Source organism: Bos grunniens, chromosome 9, assembly GCF_055505025.1.
Source record: "Bos grunniens cultivar Pamir isolate PY7600 chromosome 9, Bosgru_T2T1.0, whole genome shotgun sequence".
Classification (NCBI taxonomy): Eukaryota; Metazoa; Chordata; class Mammalia; order Artiodactyla; family Bovidae; genus Bos; species Bos grunniens.
The window spans coordinates 88016446-88026488 of record NC_141173.1 but is presented as its reverse complement, the minus strand read 5'-3'; positions in this window follow the sequence as shown (position 1 = coordinate 88026488).

Sequence of the window (10043 nt, the reverse complement as noted above, 5' to 3'; positions counted from 1 at the left end):
ACAAGGCCTTCCTGTCCATCATCAACTCTCGGAACTTACTCAAACTCATGTCCATCGAGCCGATGATGCCATACAACCATATCATACTCTGTTGTCCCCTTCTCCTCCCGCCTTCAATCTTTCCCAGCATCAGGGTCTTTTCCAATGAATCAGCTCTTCGCATCAGGTGGCCAAAGGATTGGAGTTTCAGTTTCAGCATCAGTTCTTGCAATGAATATTTAGGATTGATTTCCTTTAGGATGGACTAGCTGGATCTCCTTGCAGTCCAAGGGACTCTCAAGAGTCATCTCCAACATCTCAGTTCAAAAGCATCAATTCTTTGGCACTCAGCTTTCTTTATAGTCCAACTCTCACATCCATACATGACTACTGGAAAAACCACAGCTTTGACTAGACGGACCTTTGTTGGCAAAGTAATGTCTCTGCTTTTTAATATGGTGTCTGGATTGGTCATAGCTTTTCTTCCAAGGAGCAAGTGTGTTTTAATTTCATAGCTGCGGTCACCATCCACAGTGATTTTGGGGCCCCCAAAAATAAAGTCTGTCCCTGTTTCCATTGTTTCCCCATCCATTTGCCATGAAGTGATAAGACCAGATGCCATGATCTTAGTTTTCTGAATGTTGAATCTTAAGCCAACTTTTTCACTCTCCTCTTTCACTTTCATCAAGAGGCTCTTTAGTTTTTCACTTTCTGCCATAAGGGTGGTGTCATCTGCATATCTGAGGTTATTGATATTTCTCCCGGCAATCTTGATTCCAGTTTGTGCTTCATCCAGCCTGGCATTTCCATGATGTACTCTGCATATAAGTTAAATAAGCAGGGTGACAATATACAGCGTTGACATACTCCTTTTCCTATTGGAAACAGTCTGTTGTTCCATGTCCAGTTCTAACTGTTGCTTCTTGACTTGCATATAGATTTCTCAGGAGGCAGGTCAGATGGTCTGATATTCCCATCTCTTGAAGAATTTTCCACAGTTTGTTGTGATCCACACAGTCAAAGGCTTTGGCATAAAAATAAATAAGCAGAAGTAAATAATAAAGCCTAAGTTAATAAGCAGAAGTTAATAAAGCAGAAATAGATGTTTTTCTGGAACTCTGTTGCTTTTTTGATGATCCAACAGATGTTGGCAATTTGATCTCTGGTTCCTCTGGCTTTTCTAAACCCAGCTTGAACATCTGGAAGTTCACAGTTCACATACTGTTGAAGCCTGGCTTGGAGAATTTTGAGCATTACTTTGCTAGCGTGTGAGATGAGTGCAATAGTGACCACACACCTGACCCCTCTTCCTCAGAAGCGGCCTTCCCATGCTCCCCATTTCCCCTCAGGACACTGGGCTAGATTCTGCCAGTCCTCTAGGTTTAGGGCTTTCCTTCTGAACTGGCCTGGCACAGCTCTGGAGAAAAATATGTTGGCTAATGCTAGGTGTTGGCCTTGTGAACAGAGTGGACATAATGTTGCATGGCTTCTTGCCTGACAGAGGCTTCGTGCTCTTCCTCAGCCTGTAACTGCTGAGGGTGGTGCCAGGCAGAGAGGTCCTTGCTTAGAGAGCCCAGACCTGCAGCTTTATTCTGCTCTCACATAACTAGGGGTGGAGGGGTGCCGGGAGGGCTATGGATCTCTTTTTCCCGACCCCACCCTTGCTGTGTTTTGCCTTCATAGATGCTCACTCTCTTTCGTATCATTTCACCATTGATCCTCAGACCAGACCTAGGCAACCATGGTGTGTGGTTCAAGGCCAGGTGGATGGAAAGGCTTTTCTCTCCTATGATTGTGGTGGGTCTAAGATCGAGTACATCAGCCCATTGAGAGAGGAAGTGAAAACTACAGAGGTCTGGAAAACACAAGCAGAGACATTGGGCATCAGGGAGTTGCTCAAGGAGCAACTGCCTGACATTACATGGAGAAACACAGGGTCCTGGGTGAGTTGGGTCGGTGGGAATGTAAATTGATACAACCACTATGGAAGACAGTATGGAGATTCCTTTAAAATCTAGAAACAAAACTACCATATGATCCAGCAATGCCACTACTAGGCATATACCCTCAAGAAACCAAAAGAGAAAAAGACACATGTATCCCAATATTCATTGTAGCACTATTTACAATAGCTAAGACATGGAAACAAGCTAGGTATCCATCAACAGATGAATGGATAAAGAAGCTTTGGTACATCTATCCAGTGGAATATTACTCAGCCGTAAAAAGGAATGTATTTCAGTCAGTTCTAATGAGGTGGATGAACCTGGAGCCTATTATACAGAGTGAAGTAAGTCAGAAAGAGAAAAACAAACACCGTATATTGACCCATATATACAGAAATTATTATGACTCTATTTGCAGGACAGCATGGAGACTTTGACATAGAGAACAGACTTATGGACATGGTGGGGTGGGAGAAGGAAGGAGAAAGCGGGACAAATGGAGAGAGTAACACGGAAACACTACCATGTGTAAAATATATGACCAATGGGAATTTGCTGTATGACTCAGGGAACTCAAACCAAGGCTCTATAACAACCTAGAGGGGTAGGATGAGAGGGAAGTGGGAGGGAGGTTCAAGAGGGAGGAGACATATGTACACCTATGGCTGATTCATGCTGATGCATGGCAGAAACCACACAATATTCTAAAGCAATTATCCTTCAAGTAAAAAATAAATTGAAAAAGAAAGTCCAAGGGCAGGAGGGCCAGATTGAGGGCTTAGCTACATTCATTGTTTTCAGGTAAAAAATAAAGAATATTGTCCTTCCTTAGTAGTCCAGTGGAAGGACCAGGACTTGGAGGAGAGACCAGAGCCAGATTAGGTGGGCCCAGGGGAAGTGGACCCAAGTGGGGCAAAGACTCTGTCAAGCCCAGAAGCTGAGCTGTTTCTTTCCCACAGTGGAGGCAGCCCCTCTCACCCTACAGGGCAAGATAACGTGTTGGTGTGAAGAGGATGGACACACCAGTGGATACTGGCAGTTTGTTTTCAATGAACAAATGTCCTCTTTGATTCAGAGAATGGACACTGGATAGTCGTTCATTCTGGAGGGAAACAGATGAGAGAGAAGTGGGAGAAGGACAGAGCTGTGACCAACTTCTTCAAGAAGTTCTCCATGGGAGACTGTCGGGTCTGGCTTCAGAATTTCTTGGTGCGCTGGGAGGAAATGTTGAAGACCACGGGTAAGTGAGATGAGGAGAAGTGGTAGTCCACTCAAAGGGACATGGACCCACCCCTCTGTGTGTGTGTGTGTGTGTGTGTGTGTATGTGTGTGTGTGAAAGTGATCTATTCAAGCTGAGTAGTTCCTGGGAGAACAATGGCCCTGGGGATGCTCTGTGATCCTCTTTCCTCTTCTGCCTCCTGACATCTCCCTCACAGCACCGGCCTTTGAACCATTGTACATGGATTCTTGCTCACCCCTAACATGAGGGCACCACTCCGATTCTAGAGATTTCCTTTTTACTGACCCTCTCTCTACAAACTCTTTAAAAATATCAGCTATTCTAGTTCTGGAAATCTGTCGATACCACCTCAAACATCAGCTCCTGAGAGGACTTAATCTGTTCCCATCCTCATGTCGCCTCACCTGATGTCACGCAGGACTGAGGGGCTGCGTGGGGACCCTTGCTCGCCCATTCACTGTCTGAGCTCTGTGGAGATGGGGCGCCTCCTTTCCTCCATCTCACCTCAGGACCTGTCACAGGGGCTGCCATATGGTTGGTTGAAATGACTGCGTGACACAGAGACAGACTTGTGAACAGAGCAGGGGAAGGGCAGGGTGGAGGAACTGAGACGGTAGCAGTGACGTATATGCACACTGGAAGTGAAAGTTGCTCAGTCATGTCTGACTCTTTGCAACCTCATGGACTGTATGGGATTCTCCAGGGCAGAATACTGGAGTGGGAAGCCTTTTCCTTCTCCAGGGTATCTTTGCAACCCAGGGATCGAACCCAGGTCTGCCACATTGCAGACGGATTCTTTACCAGCTGAACCACCAGGGAAACCCAAGAATACTGGAGTGGGTAGCTTATCCCTTCTCCAGCGGATCTTCCTGACCCAGGAATTGAACCAGGGTTCTGCATTGCAAGCAGACTCTTTACCAACTGAGCTATCAGGGAAGCCCCTATATACGCACTATCATGTGGAAAATAGCTAACCGGTGGGAACCTGCTATATAACACAAGGAGCCCAGCCTGGCACTATGTGATGGCCTAGAGGGTTGGGATGGGGGCAGGGAAGGAGGCTCAGGATGGAGTGGGTATATATATAATTATGGCTCATTTGCTTTGTCCTATAACAGAAACCAACATAGCATTGTAAAGAAATTATCCTCCAATTAAAAAAAAACCCAGACTCTATAGTAGGCTACCTGAGTAAGGGGGGTTGAGGAGGCATCTGCTCAGTTTAGGGTATGTAGAAGGGCTTCACTCTTATTTTCCTTGCAGTATCACTAACTGAAGCTCCCCTCACAGTCCAGTCGACAACCATAGCCATCAAGTCCATCACCTTGATCCTGTCTGTGGTCCTCATGCATTTCATCACAACTGGTTTCATCAGCCCGGATTCTGGGCTGAGTTCCAGAAACAGGTACTGAGGGCAGAATTCAGAGGGAAGGCAAGGGCACAGGGCCTGGCATGAGGACGAGGAAGGTGAATCCCAGCCAACCCCTGCCCCTCACTGAACCTCCTCATCCTGGAAATGATCAGGGGGATAAGACCCCATATCACCTGAGAGCAGAACTCGACAAGCTCAGCCCTGAGTTCTGAGAGGTCCCCGCTGTCAGGTGACATTGTGAAAAGGGAGGGGCCCTCACTAGGCTGAGGGCCTATTGATGCTTAAAGGGTTTAGCCAAGTCCCCTGACTGAGCACAGACTGCTGGCTGGCAGGGCCCCGGTAGGTGGTGTGAGAACAGCAGGCACTCAGGGCGAGGGCAGGAGTCACGGGGGCTGAGAGCAGCAGGGGGCTCCACATGATGTGTCAGCGGGGAGGGGACCCACCCAGGGGCCAAGATGAGAGGGGCCGGGCTCTCATCCCAGGAGGAAGGGGCAGGAAGGCCTTTGCAGACCCAACTCCAAAGGCCTGTTCTCATAGGAAATAGCTTGGGTCAAGCAGGCAAGGCAGGAGCCCCACAGCAGAGACTGTGGGAAGGGCTGAGGTCAGGCCTGTGCTCCTGGAGCAGCAGCAGTAGGTCTTTGTGAAAAACTTCTATACCTTGAGGGGAGGCTCAGTTCAGTGGTCCCTGTCCAGCAGGGAGAAGTTTTGATAGAAGAAAGCTTCAGCCCCTTAACCCTTAAGAATAAGTGTGTAGAACCCCTCAGTGGGGAATGAGACAGGCTGGGACAGTTTGCTGCAGTGAATGTACCTGGACAAAAGTCACATCAAGCATCAAAATATGAAGAAATTATAAAGGACTGAAAATAATTGCATGCATGTGCAGTTGGGGCAAATAATCAAAACAAGATACAAAAAGACCAAAAACCCAAGGGGATTTCAGAGCAGCCGGGAGCAAAAGCAGGGTACTGGTCATGATCCCTGCACACAGCACCACCAAGGGGGAACAAACCACCCAGGTCACCCCTCTGGCCTGAACCCAGGACCCGCCCCCACCCTCAACTCATATGCGGGACTGGCTCCCCCACCCTCTGGAGTCAGCAAGGGAACATGTTACTTGTTTTTGCTCCCTCATGAGTCCCAATAAAGCTTCTTTCCCCCTGAATTTGTGTCTGGCCTTTTACCAACTTCTATTGATCGAGTCCAAGAGCACTGGTCGGTAACACAGGAGGGCTTTTGCTGAAGGTCAGGATGCTGCTCGGAGATGGTGTCTCCAGTGGGCTTCCAGCAGAAACAGGGATTGAACATATGCAGATCCCAGGTGGGGAAGCACCGTGTCAGGAACAAATCACATGAAATGGTTGATATGAGTAGAGAGACGGGACGGCTGCCAGGTCCTAACTGCAGAGTATGATGCTGGTTCCCAGCACAGGGCGATCCTAGAGGCAAACACCCTGGATGGGCGGCCAACCTAGACACAAACTGCACGACTGAAAGGAAGGAGACCAAGGAAGGCCCTGGGGCTCCACTGGTTAGGACTCTGGGCTTTCGCTGCCAGGTGCCCGGGTTGATCACTGGTCAGGGAACTAAGATCCCCAAAGCCAGGCAGCCGACCAAAAAACAAAAAACCCCAGAAACGAAAAGAAAGTAGAACACAAGCTGGATGATCAGGACGCTGAAAACAGCCATCCCAACAGCTTGTCTGGATACTTTGCCCATTTTCTAGAACTGAGACAGTTATCAGAACAGAGAATCCATTACTACAGAGAAAGGCCAGTTTCCAGCAGGAGGGCCCTCTTATCACCATGGCAAGCGCAGTGCAGCAGTCCTCTGGCCTTCCTCATCCTTGGAAGCCACAAGGCCATTGACTCAGGTAAGTGCACACTGGGAAGCAGAAGCCATCCCACATTCCTATGGACCCAGTGTGTGACTCACATCATGTCCAGGGATCTGAAGCATCATCGCGACCCTGCTGTTATCAATGTGATGCATGAGATGCAGGGTATTGAATACATAACCATCCTGCATCCTGCTTATAGGGGTATCACAGTGTGTGAAGACCCACACAGTGGCTATTTCACATTCTCCAGATTCGAACCAGTGATGGAAAAATCTCCGTAGTTAGGAATGGGGTGAAGGCTGCCATAGTTGAGAAGTATGAGTACATTCTCATATTGCCTTTCCTTTGCTACAAACAGAATGTGCAAGACCACCCTTTTCTGGGTAAAATGACAGATTAGTGACAATCATGGCCTGAAAGCATGCAGGGCTGTGATCCCTTCACATCTCCTTTTTATATCTGCCTGGTGTAAAGCATTTCTATCAATGGCCGGACACTAAATATTTCAGGATTTGCAGACCAGAGGCCTCTGCAACTGCTCAACTCAGCTGTGGAAGGTGTTCATGGAAAGGACATGAAGGAATGAGTGTGGCGGGAACTGCCCCTGGGACCCTAGGACCCTGCAGCACCCATGACACAGAAGTCCACCAGTGGGGGAAATCGTGCCAGGGATAACCTGCCTGCCTGCTAAGTCACTTCAGTCATGTCTGACTCTTTGCGACCCTATGGACTGTAGCCCACCAGGTCCCTCTGTCCATGGGATTTTCCGGGCAAGAATACCAGTGTGGGTTGCCATACCCTCCCCCAGGGACAGCTTGTGACATCCTAATCAGAGCATCACAACCCAGCCCCACAAGGTCAGAGGCACGACCACACTACTTGAGTGAGGAAACCCTATCATTTAAACATGGCTACTGATATGGTCCTGAGTCTGGTAGAGAAGGGACCTCCGGTCTTGATGAACTGGGCTCAGCTGAGAGGTCAGCTGTCATAGGATAGAAGTGATCGTGTGGTTTGGCATAAGCAGGGCCACAGGGAACAGATAAGATGACCAGCAGGGGACCAAGACCCGACAGCAGAACTGTGGTACCTTCCTGTCCTCTGCTCACCTCTGTGGTTACACAGGGTCCCCGTGGCCCCTTGGACCGAGGAAGCCACTCTACAGCAGAGGAGGGGGGCCTTAGCCTGTAACTGCAGGACCCACCCTCCTATCACATTCCCACCACCAGAGGCTACAAGGCAGGACCGGGCAGGGTTGGGATTCATAAACAGGCAGCTGAGGGAGCCCCTGGATAATTCCCCAGGTGATGAGTCACCCAGTGCTGGGGTTCGCAAACCAGGGCAGTGGTCAGAGGGATTCCTTTGGTTTTTCACATTGTCTTTGCCTGTTGTCACACCACAAACCTGGAGGTGCACAGAGACAGACGCCAAAAGGCCTGAAGAGATGAACAGATTTGTCTTCTGTAGATTTCCCCAACTCCTGTCTTAATCAATAAACATTATAGGCTGCCATCTCCATGGTTTGTGGACGATATGAATGTGGGACCAAAGGGTAGAAGTGGGGGTTCCCCCTCCTCACCCTCAGGCCCCATGTCACACTTCGGGTGACTGGGCTCTCATCCCTCCTGGGGACCAGGCTGGGAAGCTTTTGCTGGGGTAAGTCCTCAGGCAAGGGGATAAGATGCCAGTGGTGGAGAATGTGATTCAGGTCTCTTCACAGGTGGGAAGGTATTGGACGCCCTGGGCTTCTCGGGATGCAAAGATGTGGAATGAACTTAGTGAGCTGTGGGGCAGGAGTGTGGCCACTAAGGGGATGTATCTGGGGAAGGGAGAGCCTTTCCAGGTGGCACGGGTGGTTTATAGCTGGTAAAGATGCCTGGGAGTCAAGGGCAGGGAGTCATGTCGAGGAGAAGGGTTTGCGTGAACAGATGAGATCAGTGGTGTGTGCTTTTCAGGGGGTGTCTAGGTTCCTCCCCACAGGAAGGTTGCCTGTCCCAGGCCTGCCACGGGGGCTCCCACTCCTGGAGGCATGGCTGAGGGGCTGGGAGCTTAGGGATGGCAGTGTTTCCTGCCATGCTCTCCTTGTCCTCTTGCCTCCCCACTTCCCATTGTGTGAGCATTGCTATTTCAACAAGTTTGCCCATTTGCTGTCTGAAAGTGGCCAACCAGCCCAGCAGGTGCCAACAAGGAAAGGAGCTCACCTAAGGATTGAGGAGGAGGAGGCGGAGGCAACACCACGCCCGTGGACTTTCTAACCAAGGCCAGCTCAGGTCCCGCTCTCTGCTTATAATGCATCAACCCCACCCTCTCCCAGCAGGTTCACTGGGAACTCACCACGCTGCGCTTCGTGGACACAGTTGGGCAGCAGAAGCAGGACCAGGATGGCAAGACTGAAGTTGATGCCAGCAGCCCATGCCACCTGAAGCCTCAGGGTGACCCACTCTTGGGGAGGAGCCTGGTTGGCCAGTGGAGAAGGGAATCAGTCCCCAGAGTCCTCCCACTGGAGTCTCTCCTGGGGGCTCCCCCAGGCTCCCCACACCCTCTGTGGGACTGATGTTCCTCAAAAGTTCAGTGATCTGTCCCTCACCTTTCTTCTATCCATCCCCTTCTCTGGATCCCCGTGGTCCTTGTGTGTTTTTAGCGGCACTAACACCTGATAAGGGGCTTCCCAGGTGGCTCAGCGGTAAAGAATCCGCCTGTCAATGTGGGAGATGTCTGTTCCATCCCTGGATGGGGAAGATCCCATGCAGGAGGAAATGGCAACACACTCCAGTATTCTTGCCTGAGGAAATCCCATGGACAGAGGAGGCTGGCGGGCTACAGTCCACAGGACCACAGAGATACGACTTAGTGACTAAACAACAACTCCTGAGACAGGGGTTGGCGAGTCCTCAGCATGTACAAATTCAGGGTTACCTGCATGATCTCCTCAGGTCCTAAATGAATGTTTAGCCTCTCTTCATTCCCGTAGGTAGCGTTTCCCATTTACAAATGTGTAAATTGAGGCATGTCAAGATGAAGAAACTAGCAGAGTCAGAATTTTGTCTAGATTCCTGTTTCTGGAGGTATCTATAGTCCACATCTGTGAAACTGCTTCAGGTACTAATTTCAGTCTCTGTAGCCCTCCACCTCTGACCTCACGCCTGGGGATCTGGGGTGAGGCCGGGCGTCAGGGACATGCCTGGGGTGAGTCTGGGTGCCCAGGTCCCTGGGGCCTACACTCCTCACACGGGGCTGACCCGGCCCATCTCTCACGGCAGCCTCTGACTTCCTCCTGTTCTCCCAGTCCTTCCTCCCTGTGGTCTGAGTCTACCAGGGGCTTCCGGGTTGCCTCCTCTGGGGGATTCAACCCAGGCTCCCGCCCCCGGCCCTTTTATGAAGGGAGAGTCTCCCTACTCAGCTCACCTGGCCCCACCAAGCTCTTGCCCCACCCAACCCTGAGTCCTGCCCACCCTTGTGGGTCTCTTGTCCTCCAACCAGCCTCCCAGCACAGGTCTGTCCCACAAAGAGACTCTAGTGAGTCTGTTGAGAACCTTCTTATCTCCTTTGCACCTGTTGATTCACAGAGTTTGCTGCTCTCCTTGAGTGGCAGCTTGTGTCACCCCAAGCTAGAGCATGGCGCCAGACTGCGTGTGAGTCAGGGCTTCTACCAGATAAGCCTGCCTGTG